Consider the following 14,467-nt stretch of genomic DNA (forward strand, 5'->3'; position numbering starts at 1 on the left):
AATTGAATGGAATGGAATGGAGAGAAATTGTATGGAATGGAATGGGATGGAGTGAATTGCAGTGGAGTGGAACTGAGTGCAGTGGGGTCATTGTAGTGGTGTGGAATGGAGTGTAATGGAATGGGATGGAATGGAACGTTATATAGTGGAGAGTACGGGAGGTGATAGGAGTGGTGTGTAATGGAGGAGAATGGAAAAGGATGGAATGGAGTGGAATGGAGTAGAATGGAATAGAATGTAGTGGAGTGGAGTGGAATGGACTGGAATGCAATGAGATGGAATGGAATAGACTGGAATGGCATGGAATGGAATGGAATGGAACGGATTGCAATGGAGTGGATTGGAGTGTAATAGAGTGGAGTGGAATGGATTTGAATTCAATTGGATGGAATGGAATCGAGTGGAGTGCAGTCAAGTGATGTAGAATGGAGTGCAATGGAATCGAAGGGAATGGAATGGAGTGGTCAGGAATGGAATGGAATGGAATGGAATGGAATGGAATGGAATGGAATGGAATGGAATGAAATCGAATGGTATGGAACGGAATGGAGTGGAATGGAATGGAGGAAAATGGTATCGAATTGAAAGGAATGGAGTGAATTAGAGTGGAGTGGAGATGAGTGTAGTGGGTTCAGAGGTGTGGAGTGGAATGGAGTGTAACGGAATGGGATGGAATGGAACTTTATGTACTGGAGTGTAGTGGAGGTGACTGTAGTGATGTGGAATGGAGTGGATTGGAATGGGACGGCATGGAATGGAATGGAGTGGAGTAGAGTAGAGTGGAGTGGAGTGGAATGGAAGGCAATGCGATGGGTTTGAATGGAATGGACTGGAATGGAATGGAATGGAGGGAAAAGGTATGGAATGGAATGGAATGTAGTGAATTGGAGTGGAGTGGAGATGAATGTAGTGAGGTCAGTGGGCTGGAGTGGAATGGAGAGTATGCAATGGGATTTAATGGAACGTTATGTAGTGGGGTGCAGGGGAACTGAGTGGAGTGGTGTTGAACGGAGTCTAATGGAATGGGATGGAATGGAGTGCAATGGAGTGGAGTGGAGTGGAGTTTAGTGGAATGGACTGGAATGCATTGCAATGGAATGGAATGGAATGGAATGGAGTGGATTGGAGTGGAATGGACTGGAATGCAATGGGATGGAGTGGAATAGAACAGAATGGAATGGTATGGAATGGAGTGCAATGGAGTGGAGTGGATTAGAGTTGAATAGAGTGGAGTGGAGTGCAATAGATTTGAATTCAATTGGATGGAATGGAAACAAGTGGAGCGCAGTGGAGGGAAGATGAATGGAGTGCAATGGAATCGGATGGAATGGAATGGAGTGGTTTGGAATGGAATGGAGTGGAGGTAAATTGTATTGAATGGAATGGAATGGAGTGAACTGAAGTGGAATGGAGATGAGGATAGTGGTGTCAGTCGAGTGGACTGGGATAGAGTGTAATGGAATGGGATGGAATGGAATGTTATGTAGTAGAGTGTAAGATAGGGGAGTGGAGTGGTTTGGAGTGTAGTGGAATGGAATGGGATGGAATGGAATGGAATGGAATGGAGTGGAGTGGAATGAAGTGGAATGGACTGGAATGCACAGGGATGGAAAGGAGTGGACTGGAATGGAATGGAATGGATTAGAGTGGAGTGGAATGGACAGGAATGCAATGGGATGGAATGGAAGGGAATAGAATGGAATGGAATGGAAAGTTATGTAGTGGAGAGTAGGGGAGTTGTGTGGAGTGGTGTGGAATGGTCTGGAATGGAATGGAATGGAGTGGAGTGGAGTGGAATGGAATGGATTGAGGTGAATTGGGTTGGAGTGGAGATGACTGTAGTGGGGTCAGTGGAGTGGACTGGAATGGAGTGTAAGGGAATGGGATGGAATGGAATGTTATGTAGTGGCATGTAAGGGAGGTGAGTGGAGTGTTTGGAATGGGGTGGAATGGAATAGGATGGAAAGGAATGGAGTGTAGTGGAGTGGAGAGGAGTGGAATGGATTGGAATGCAATGGGATGGAATGAAATGGACTGGAATGGAATGGAATCAAAAGGAATGGAATGGAATGGAGGGAAATGGTATGGAATGGAATGGAATGGAATGGTATGGACAGGGATGGAATGGAATGGAATGGAATGGAATGGAATGGTGTGTAATGGAAACGAATGGAATGGAATGGACTGGAATGGAATGGACTGGAATGGAATGGAATGGAATGGAATGGAAAGGAAAGGAAAGGAATGCAAGGAAATGGTATGGAATGGAATGGAATGGAATGGAATGGAATGGAATGGAGGGAAATGTAATGGAAATGAATGGAATGGAGTGAGTTGGAGTGGAGTGGAGATGAGTGTAGTGGCACAGTGGAGTGGAGTGGAATGGAGTGTAATGGAATGGGATGGAATGGAACGTTTTATAGTGGAGTGTATGGGAAGTGATAGGAGTGGTGTGTAATGGAGTGGAATAGAATGAGATGGAATGGAATGGAATGGAATGGAGTGGAATGGAATGGAATGGAATGGAGTGGAATGGAATGGAATGTAGTGAGCTGGAGTGGAGTGGAATGGATTGGAATGCAATGGGATGGAATGGACTGAAATGGAATGGAATGGAATAGTCTGGAGTGAAGTGGAGTTGAATGGACTGGAATGCAATGGGATGGAATGGAATGGAATGGAATGGAATGGATTGTAATGGAGTGGAGTGGAGTGGAATAGAGTGGAGAGGAGTGGAATGGATATGAATTCAATTGGATGGAATGGAATCAAGTGGAGTGCAGTCGAGTGAAGTGATATGGAGTGCAATGGAACCGGCTGGAATGGAATGGAGTGGTCAGGAATGGAATGGAATGGAATGGAGTGGTCAGGAATGGAATGGAATGGAATGGAATGGAATGAAAAGGAATGGAATGGTATGGAATGGAGTGGAGTGGAACGGAATGGAATGGAATGGAGGAAAATGGTATGGAATGGGATGGAATGGAGTGAATTAGAGTGGAGTGGAGATGAGAGTAGTGGCATCAGTGGTGTGGAGTGGAATAGAGTGTAATGGAATGGGATGGAATGGAACCTTATGTACTGGAGTTTAGTGCAGGTGAGCGTAGTGATGTCGAAAGGAGTGGAATGGAATGGGATGGCATGGAATGGAATGGAATGGAGTGGAGTGTAGTGGAGTGGAATGGACTGGAATGCAATGGGATGGAATGGAATGGAGGGAAATGGTATGAAATAGAATCAAATGAAGTGAATTGGAGTGGAGTGGAGATGAGTGTAGTGGGGTGAGTGGAGTGGAGTGGAATGGAGTGTAATGCAATGGGATGTAACGGAACGTTATGTAGTGGAGTGTAGGGGACGTGACTGGGGTGGTGTTGAATGGAGTGGAATGAAATCGGATGGAATGGAGTGCAATGGAGTGGAGTGGAGTGGAGTTTAGTGGAATGGACTGGAATTCATTGCGATGGAATGGAATGGACTGCAATGGAATTAAATTGAGTGGATTGGAGTGGAATGGACTGGAATGCAATGGGATGGAATGGAATAGAAAGGAATGGAAAGGAATGGAATGGTATGGAATGGAGTGCAATGAATTGGAGTGGAGTGGAAAAGAGTGGAGTGGGGAGCAACGGTTTTGAATTCAATTGGATGGAATGGAATCAAGTGGAGTGCAGTGGAGTGAAGTTGAATGGAGTGCAACAGAATTGGATGGAATGGAATGTAGTGGTGTGGAATGGAATGGAATGGAATATAATGGAATGGAATGGAACGGAATGGAATGGAAAGGAATGGAATGGAATGGAATGGAATGGAATGGAATGGAATGGAGGGCAAGGGTATTGAATGGAATGGAATGGAGTGAATTGGAGTGGAGTGCAGATGAGGATATTGGCGTCAGGGGAGTGGAGTGTGATAGAGAGTAATGGAATGTGATGGAATGTAATGTTATGTTGTAGAGTGTGGGGGAGGTGAGTGGAGTGGTTTGGAGTGGAGTGGAATGGAATGGGATGGAATGGAATAGAATGGAGTGGAGTGGAATATAGTGGAATGGACTGGAATGCAATGGGATGGACTGGACTGGACTGGAATGGAATGGAATGGAATGGAATGGAGTGGGGTGGAACGGAGGGGATTGGAATGGACTGGAATGCAATTGGATGGTATACAATGGACTGGAATGGAGTGGAATGGAATGGAATGGAATGGAGTGGAGGGCAGTTGAGTAGAATGGACTGGAATGCGAGTGTATTTAAAGGAATGGAATGGAATGGAATGGAATGCAATGGAATGGAATGGAATGGAATGCAATGCAATGGAATGGAATGGAATGGAATGGAGTGGAATGGGATGGAATGGAGTGCAATGGAGTGGAATAGTTTGGAGTGGTGTGGAATGGATTCGAATTGAATTGGATTGAATGGAATTGAATGGAGTGGAGTGGAATGAAGTGGAATGGACTGCAATGGAATCGGATGAAATGGAATGGAGTGGCATGAAATGCAATGGAATGGAATGAAAAGGAACAGAATGGAATCGAATGGAATGGAGGGAAATGGTACGGAATGGTATGGAATGGACTGAATTGGAGTGTAGTGGAGATGAGTGTAGTGGATTCAGTGGAGTGCAGTGGAATGGAGTGAAATGGAATGGATGGAATGGGATGAAATGGAATGTTATGTATTGGAGTGTAGGGGAGGTGAGTGGAGTGATGTGGAATGGTGTGGAATGCAATGTGATGGAATTTACTGGAATGGAGTGGAGTGGAGTGGAGTGGAATGGACTGGAATGCAATGGGATGGAATGGAATGGACTAGAATGGAATGAAATGGAATGGAAAGGAGGGAAATGGTATGGAAAGGAATGGAATGGAATGAATTGGAGTGGAGTGGAGATGAGTGTAGTGGATTAAGTGGAGTGGAGTGGAATGGAGTGAAATGGAATGGGATGAAATGGAATGTTATGTATTGGAGTGTAGGGGAGGTGAGTGGAGTGGTGTGGAATGGTGTGGAATGCAATGTGATGGAATTTACTGGAATGGAGTGGAGTGGAGTGGAGTTGAGTGGAGTGGAGTGGAATGGACTGGAATGCAATGGGATGGAATGGAATGGACTTGAATGGAATGGAATGGAAAGGAGGGAAATGGTATGGAAAGGAATGGAAAGGAATGAATTGGAGTTGAGTGGAGATGAGTGTAGTGGGGTCTGTGGAGTGGAGTGCAATGGAGTGTATGGAATGGGATGGAATGGAAAGGAATGGAATGGAATGGAATGGAGTGTGGTAGATTTGAGTGGAGTTGAATGGACTGAAATGCAATGGGATGGAATGGAATGGACTGGAATGGAATGGAATGGAATGGAGTGGAGTGGAGTGGAATGGACTGGAATGCAATGGGATGGAAACTAATGGAATGGAATGGAATGGAATGGAATGGAGTGCAATGGAGTGGAATGGAGTGGAATAGAGTGGAGTGGAATGGATTCGAACTGAATTGGGTGGCATGGAATCAAGAGGAATGGAGTGGAGTGAAGTGGAATGGAGTGCAATGGAATCGGATGGAATGGAATGGAATGGGGTGGGGTGGAATGGAATGGAATGGAATGCAATGGAATGGAGGGAAATGGTATGGAATTCAATGGAATGGATCGGAATGGAATGAAGGGAAATGGTATGGAATGGAAAGGAATGGAGTGAATTGGAGTGGACTGGAGATGAGTGTAGTGGGATCAGAGGAGTGGAGTGGAATGGAGTGTAATGGAAAGGGATGGAATGGAAAGTTATGTACTGGAGTGTGTGGATGTGAGTGGAGTGGTGTGGAATGGACTTGAATGGAACACGATTGAATGGAATGGAATGGAGTGTAGTGGAGTGTAGTGGAGTGGAGTGTAATGGACTGGAATGAAATTGGGTGAAACAGAATGGGCTTGAATGTAATGGAATGTAATGGAATGTAAGGGAATGGAGAGAAATGGTTTGGAATGGAATGGAGAGAAATGATTTGGAATGGAATGGAATGGAGTGAATTGGAGTGGAGTAGAGATGAGTGTAGTGGGGTCATTGGAGTGGAGTGGAATGCATTGTAATGGAATGGGATGGAATGGTACGTTATGTAGTAGAGTGTAGGAGAGGTGAGTGAAGTGGTGTGGAATGGAGTTGAATGGAATGGGATGGGAAGGAATGGAATGAAGTGGAGTGGAGTGAAGTGGAATGGACTGGAATACAATGAGATGGAAGGGAATGGACTGGAATGGAACGGAATGGAATGGAATGGAATGGAGTATAGTGAAGTGGAGTGGAATTGACTGGAATGCAATGGGTTGGAATACAGTGGAGTGGAATGGAATGTAATGGAAATGAATGGAATGGAATGGAATGGAGTATAGTGAATTGGAGTGGAATTGACTGGAATGCAATGGGTTGGAATACAGTGGAGAGGAATGGAATGTAATGGAAAGGAATGGAATGGAATGGAGTGAAATGGAGTGGAGTGGAGTGGAAAAGATTGTAGTGCAGTGGAATGCAATCAAATTGTATTGGATGGAATGGAATCGAGTGGAGTGGAGTGGAGTGAAGTGGAATGGAGAGCAATGGAATCAGTTGGAATATAATGGACTGGTGTGGAACGGAATGGAAGGGAAAGCAATGGAATGGAAAGAATGGAAATGAATGGAGGGAATCGGTATGTAATGTAATGGAATGGAATGGAATGCAATGGTATGCAATGGTATGCAGTAGAATGCAATGGAGTGGAATGGAAAGGAATGGAACGGAAAGCAATGGAAGGAAATGGTATGGAATAGAATGGAATGGAATGGAATAGAATGGAGAGAAATTGTGTGGAATGGAATGGAATGGAATGGAATGGAGAGGAATGGAAAGGAATGAAATGGAAAGGAATGGAATGGAATAGAGGGAAATTGTATGGTATGGAATGGAATGGAATGGAATGGAATGGAATGGAATGGAGAGGAATGGAATGGAGAGGAATGGAAAGGAATGAAATGGAAAGGCATGGAATGGAATGGAGGGAAATTGTATGGTATGGAAAGGAATGGAATGGAGAGGAATGGAAAGGAATGAAATGGAAAGGAATGGAGGGAAATGGTATGGAATTTAATGGGATGGAATGGAATGGAACGCAATGCAATGGAATGTAATGGACTGGAGGGAAATGGTATGGAAAGGAATGGAATGGAGTGAATTGGAGTGGAGTGGAGATGAGTGCAGTGGTGCCAGTGGAGTGGTGTGAAATGGAGTCTATGGAATGGGATGGAATGAAACGTTATGTAGTAGAATGTAGGGGAGGTTAGTGGAGTGGTGTGGAAAGGAGTGGAATGGAATGGGATGGAATGGAATGGAATGGAGTGGAGTGCAGTGGAATGGACTGGAATGCAGGGGAATGGAATGGAATAGACTGGAATGAAATGGAAAGGAAGGGAATGGAGGGAAATATTATGGAATGGAATGGAATAGAGTGAATTGTTTTGGAGTGGAGATGAGTGTAGTGGGGTCCGTGCAGTGGAGTGGAATGGAGTGTAATGGAATGGGATGGAATGGAAAAGTATGTAGTGGAGTGTAGGAGATGTGAGTGCAGTGGTGAGGAATGGAGTGGAATGGAATGAGATGGAATGGAACGGAATGTAGTGGAGTGGAGTGGAGTGCAACTGAATGGACTGGAATGCAGTGGGATGGAATTGAATGGAATAGAATGGAATGGAATGGAATGGAATGGAATGGAATGAAATGGAATGGAATAAAATGCTGAAATATAATATCAGCTGAGATTGTGCCACCGAACTCCAGCCTGGCTGACAGAGTGAGATCTTGTCGAAAGAAAGGAGTGGAATGGACTGCAGGGAAATGGAATGGAATGGAATGGCATGGAGTGAATTGGAGTGTAGTGGAAATAAGTGTCGTGTGGTCAGTGGAGTGGAGTGGAATGGAATGGAATGCTATGTGATTGAATGGAACGTTATGTCGTGGAGTGTAGGGGAGTTGAGTGGAGTGATGTGGAATGGATTGTAATGGAATGGGATGGAATGGAATGGAGTGGAGTGGAGAGGAATGGACTTGAATGCAACGGGATGGAATGGAATGGACTGGACTGGAATGCAATGGAGTGGAGTGGAGTGGAGTGGAGAGGAATGGACTGGAATGCAACGAGATGGAATGGAATGGACTGGACTGGAATGGAATGGAATGGAGTGGAGTGGAATGGAATTGAATGCAATGGGATGGGATGGAATGGAATGGAATGGAGAGCTATGGAGTGCAGTGGAGTGAAATAGAGTGGAGTGGAGTGTAATGGATTTGAATTGATTTGGATGGAATAAAACAAAGAGGTGTGTAGTGGAGTGAAGTGGAATGGAGTGCAATGAATTCGGATAAACTGGAATGGAATGGAATGGAATGGAATGGAATGGAATGGAATGGAATGGAATGGAATGGAATGGAATGGAGTGGAGTTGAGTGTAAAGGACTGGAATGCAATGGGATGGAATAGAATGGAATGGAAGGGAATGGATAGGAATGCAGTGGAAATCAGAAGAGTGGAGTGGAAGAGAGTGCAGTGGAGTGGAATGGATTCAAACTGTATTGGAAGAAATGGAATTGAGTGGAGTGGAGTGGAGAGAAGAGGAATGGAGTGCAATGAAATCCGATGAAATGGAAAGGAGTGGTGTGGACTGGAATGGAATGCAATGGAATGGAATGGAAGGGAATGGAATGGAATGCAATGAGATGGAATGGAATGGACTGGAATGGAATGGAATGGAATGCAGGGAAATGGTATGGAACGGAATGGAATGTTGTGAATTGCACTGGAGTGGAGATAAGGGTAGAGGGGTGAGTGGAGTGGAGTGGAGTGGAATGGAGTGTGATGGAATGGGTTGAAATGGAACCTTATGTAGTGGAGTGTAGGTGAGGTGAGTTGAGTGGTGTGGAAAAGAGTGGAATGGAATGAATGGAATGGAATGGAATGGAAGGGAATAGAGTGGAGTGGAGTTGAATGGACTAGAATGCAATGGGATTGATTGGAATGGACTGGAATCGAATGGAATGGAACAGAATGGAATAGAGGGAAATGGTATGGAATGGAGTGAATTGGATGGAGTGGAGATGATTGTAGTGCGGTCAGTGGCGTGGAGTGGAATGGAGTGTAAGGGAAAGGGATGGAATGTAACGTTATGTAGTGAAGTGTAGGGGAGATGAGTGGAGTGGTGTGGAATGGAGTGGAATACAATGGGATGGAATGTAATAGAATGGAGTGGAGTGGAGTGCAGTGGAATGGACTGGAATGCAATGTGACAGAAAGGAATTTACTGGAATGGAATGGATTTGAATGGAATGGAGTGGAGTGGAATGGAATGGAGTGCAATGGAGTGGAGTGGAGTGGAATTGAGTGGAGTGGAGTGGAATGCATTTGAATTGAATTGCATGGAATGGAATCGAGTGGAGTGCAGTGGAGTGAAGTGTAATTGAGTGCAATGGAATCAGATGGAATGGTATGGAGTGGTGAGGACTGGAATGGAAAGGAATGGAAGGCAATGTAATGGAGTGCAAAGGGATGGAATGGAATGGACTGGACTGGAATGGAATGGAATGGAATGGAATGGAATGGAGTGTAGCGGAGTGGAATGGACGGGAATGCAATGGGATGGAATGGAAAGGAATGGAATGGAGCGCAATGGAGTGGAATAGAATGGAGTGGAGTGGAATGGATTCGAACTGAATTGGATGGAATGGTATCGAGTGGAATGGAGTGGATTGAAGTGGAATGGGGTGCAATGGAATTGGATGGAATGGTATGGAGTGGTGTGGACTGGAATGGAATGGAATGGAATGGAATGGAATGGAAGGTAATGTAATGGAGTGCAAAGGGATGGAATGGAATGGGACTGGAATGGAAAGAAATGGAATGGAATGGAATGGAGAGTAGTGGAGTGGAATGGACTGGAATGCAATGGGATGGAATGGAATGGAGTGCAATGGAGTGGAGTGGAGTGCAATGGATTCGAATTGAATTGGACAGAGTGGAATCAAGTGGAGTGGAGTGAAGTGGAATGGGGTGCAATGGAATTGGATGGAATGGAATGGAGTGGTGTGGAATGGAATGGAGTGGGGTGGAATAGAGTTGAGTGGAGTGGAATGGAGTGGAGTGGAGTGGAGTGGAATGCACTGCAATGCAATGGGATGGCATGGAAAAGACTGGAATGGAATGGGATGGACATGAATGGAATGGAATGGAATGGAAGGGAATGGAATGAAATTGAGTGGAGTGGAGTAGAATGGACTGAAATGCAATGGGATGGAATGGAATGGAATGCAAATGGATGGAATGGAATGGACTGGACTGGAATGGAATGGAATAGAATGGAGTGGAATGGACTGGAATGCAATGGGATGGAATAGAATGGAATGGAAAGGAATGGATAGGAATGCAGTGGAAACCAGAAGAGTGGAGTGGAAGAGAGTGCAGTGGAGTGGAATGGATTCAAACTGAATTGAATAGAATGAAATCAAGTGGAGTGGAGTGGAGTGAAGTGAAGTGGAATGTAGTGCAATGGAATCGAATGGAATTTAATGGGGTCGTGTGGAATGTAATGGAGTGGAATGGAATGGAACGGAAAGGGATGGAATGGAAAGTTATGTAGTGGAGTGTAGGGCAGGTGAGAAGAGTGGTGTGGAATGGATTGCAATGGAATGGGATGGAATGGAAGGGAATGGAATGGAATGTAGAGGAGTGTAGTGGGGTGGAATGGACTGGAATTCAATGGGATGGAATGGAATTGACTGGAATGGAAAGGAATGGAATGGAATGGAATGGAATGGAATGGAATGGAATGGAATGGAATGGAATGGAATGGAATGGAGTGTAGTGGAGTGGTATGCACTGGAATGCAATGGGATGGAATGGGATGGAATGGATTTGAATGGAATGGAATGGACTGGAATGTAATGGAGTGCAATGGAGTGGAGAGGAGTGGAATAGAGTGGAGTGGGGTGGAACGGATTCAAATCGAATTGGATGGAATGGAATCGAGTGGAGTGGAGTCGAGTGAAGTGGAATGGATTGCAATAGAATCGGATGGAATGGAATGGAGTGTTGTGGAATGGAATGGACTGGAATGGAATTGACTGGAGGGAAATGGTATGGAATGGGATGGAATGGAGTGAAATGGAGTGGAGTGGAGATGAGTGTAGTGTGGTCAGTGGAGTGGAGAAGAATAGAGTGTAATGGAATGGGATGGAATGGAATGTTATGTAGTGGAGCGAAGGGGAGATGAGTGGAGAGGTGAGGAATGGAGTGGAATGGAATGGGATGGAATTGAAAGGAACAGAATGGAGTGCAGTGGAGTGAAGTGGAATGGAATGGACTGAAATGCAAAGGGATGGAATGCAATGGACTGGAATGGAATGGAATGGAATGGAGTGGAGTGGAGTGGAATGGACTGGAATGCAATGGGATGGAAACGAATGGAATGGAATGGAATGGAATGGAATGGAATGGAATGGAATGGAGTGCAATGGAGTGGAATGGAGTGGAATAGAGTGGAGTGGAATGGATTCGAACTGAATTGGGTGGAATGGAATCAAGAGGAATGGAGTGGAGTGAAGTGGAATGGAGTGCAATGGAATCGGATGGAATGGAATGGAATGGGGTGGGGTGGAATGGAATGGAATGGAATGCAATGGAATGGAGGGAAATGGTATGGAATTCAATGGAATGAATCGGAATGGAATGAAGGGAAATGGTATGGAATGGAAAGGAATGGAGTGAATTGGAGTGGACTGGAGATGAGTGTAGTGGGATCAGAGGAGTGGAGTGGAATGGAGTGTAATGGAAAGGGATGGAATGGAAGGTTATGTACTGGAGTGTGTGGATGTGAGTGGAGTGGTGTGGAATGGACTTGAATGGAATACGATTGAATGGAATGGAATGGAGTGGATTGGAGTGGAGTGGAGTGTAATGGACTGGAATGAAATTGGGTGAAACAGAATGGGCTGGAATGTAATGGAATGTAATGCAATGTAAGGGAATGGAGAGAAATGGTTTGGAATGGAATGGAGAGAAACGATTTGGAATGGAATGGAATGGAGTGAATTGGAGTGGAGTGGAGATGAGTGTAGTGGGGTCATTGGAGTGGAGTGGAATGCATTGTAATGGAATGGGACGGAGTGGTAGGTTATGTAGTAGAGTGTAGGAGAGGTGAGTGAAGTGGTGTGCAATGGAGTGGAATGGAATGGGATGGGAAGGAATGGAATGGAGTGGAGTGGAGTGAAGTGGAATGGACTGGAATACAATGAGATGGAAGGGAATGGACTGGAATGGAATGGAATGGAATGGAATGGAATGGAGTATAGTGAAGTGGAGTGGAATTGACTGGAATGCAATGGGTTGGAATACAGTGGAGTGGAATGGAATGTAATGGAAAGGAATGGAATGGAATGGAGTATAGTGATGTGGAGTGGAATTGACTGGAATGCAATGGGTTGGAATACAGTGGAGTGGAATGGAATGTAATGGAAAGGAATGGAATGGAATGGAGTGAAATGGAGTGGAGTGGAGTGGAAAAGATTGTAGTGCAGTGGAATGGAATCAAATTGTATTGGATGGAATGGAATCGAGTGGAGTGGAGTGGAGTGAAGTGGAATGGAGAGCAATGGAATCAGTTGGAATTTAATGGACTGGTGTGGAATGGAATGGAAGGGAAAGCAATGGAATGGAAAGAATGGAAATGAATGGAGGGAATCGGTATGTAATGTAATGGAATGGAATGGAATGCAATGGTATGCAATGGTATGCAATGGAATGCAATGGAGTGGAATGGAAAGGAATGGAATGGAAAGCAATGGAAGGAAATGGTATGGAATAGAATGGAATGGAATGGAATAGAATGGAGGGAAATTGTGTGGAATGGAATGGAATGGAGAGGAATGGAAAGGAATGAAATGGAAAGGAATGGAATGGAATAGAGGGAAATTGTATGGTATGGTATGGAATGGATTGGAATGGAATGGAATGGAATGGAATGGAATGGAGAGGAATGGAATGGAGAGGAATGGAAAGGAATGAAATGGAAAGGAATGGAATGGAATGGAGGGAAATTGTATGGTATGGAATGGAATGGAATGGAGAGGAATGGAAAGGAATGAAATGGAAAGGAATGGAGGGAAATGGTATGGAATTTAATGGGATGGAATGGAATGGAACGCAATGCAATGGAATGTAATGGACTGGAGGGAAATGGTATGGAAAGGAATGGAATGGAGTGAATTGGAGTGGAGTGGAGTTGAGTGCAGTGGTGCCAGTGGAGTGGTGTGAAATGGAGTCTATGGAATGGGATGGAATGAAACGTTATGTAGTGGAATGTAGGGGAGGTTAGTGGAGTGGTGTGGAAAGGAGTGGAATGGAATGGAATGGAATGGAATGGAATGGAGTGGAGTGCAGTGGAATGGACTGGAATGCAGGGGAATGGAATGGAATAGACTGGAATGAAATGGAAAGGAAGGGAACGGAGGGAAATATTATGGAATGGAATGGAATAGAGTGAATTGTTTTGGAGTGGAGATGAGTGTAGTGGGGTCCGTGCAGTGGAGTGGAATGGAGTGTAATGGAATGGGATGGAATGGAAAAGTATGTAGTGGAGTGTAGGAGATGTGAGTGCAGTGGTGAGGAATGGAGTGGAATGGAATGAGATGGAGTGGAACGGAATGTAGTGGAGTGGAGTGGAGTGCAACTGAATGGACTGGAATGCAGTGGGATGGAATGGAATGGAATGGAATGGAATGGAATGGAATGGAATGGAATGGAATGGAATGGAATAAAATGCTGAAATATAATAGCTGAGATTGTGCCACCGAACTCCAGCCTGGCTGACAGAGTGAGATCTTGTCGAAAGAAAGGAGTGAAATGGACTGCAGGGAAATGGAATGGAATGGAATGGCATGGAGTGAATTGGAGTGTAGTGGAAATAAGTGTCGTGTGGTCAGTGGAGTGGACTGGAATGGAATGGAATGCTATGTGATTGAATGGAACGTTATGTAGTGGAGTGTAGGGGAGTTGAGTGGAGTGATGTGGAATGGATTGTAATGGAATGGGATGGAATGGAATGGAGTGGAGTGGAGAGGAATGGACTTGAATGCAACGGGATGGAATGGAATGGACTGGACTGGAATGCAATGGAGTGGAGTGGAGTGGAGTGGAGAGGAATGGACTGGAATGCAACGAGATGGAATGGAATGGACTGGACTGGAATGGAATGGAATGGAGTGGAGTGGAATGGAATTGAATGCAATGGGATGGGATGGAATGGAATGGAATGGAGAGCTATGGAGTGCAGTGGAGTGGAATAGAGTGGAGTGGAGTGTAATGGATTTGAATTGATTTGGATGGAATAAAACAAAGAGGTGTGTAGTGGAGTGAAGTGGAATGGAGTGCAATGAATTCGGATAAACTGGAATGGAATGGAAT

The sequence above is a fragment of the Symphalangus syndactylus genome, chromosome 14 (genome assembly GCF_028878055.3).
Source record: "Symphalangus syndactylus isolate Jambi chromosome 14, NHGRI_mSymSyn1-v2.1_pri, whole genome shotgun sequence".
Taxonomy (NCBI): domain Eukaryota; kingdom Metazoa; phylum Chordata; class Mammalia; order Primates; family Hylobatidae; genus Symphalangus; species Symphalangus syndactylus.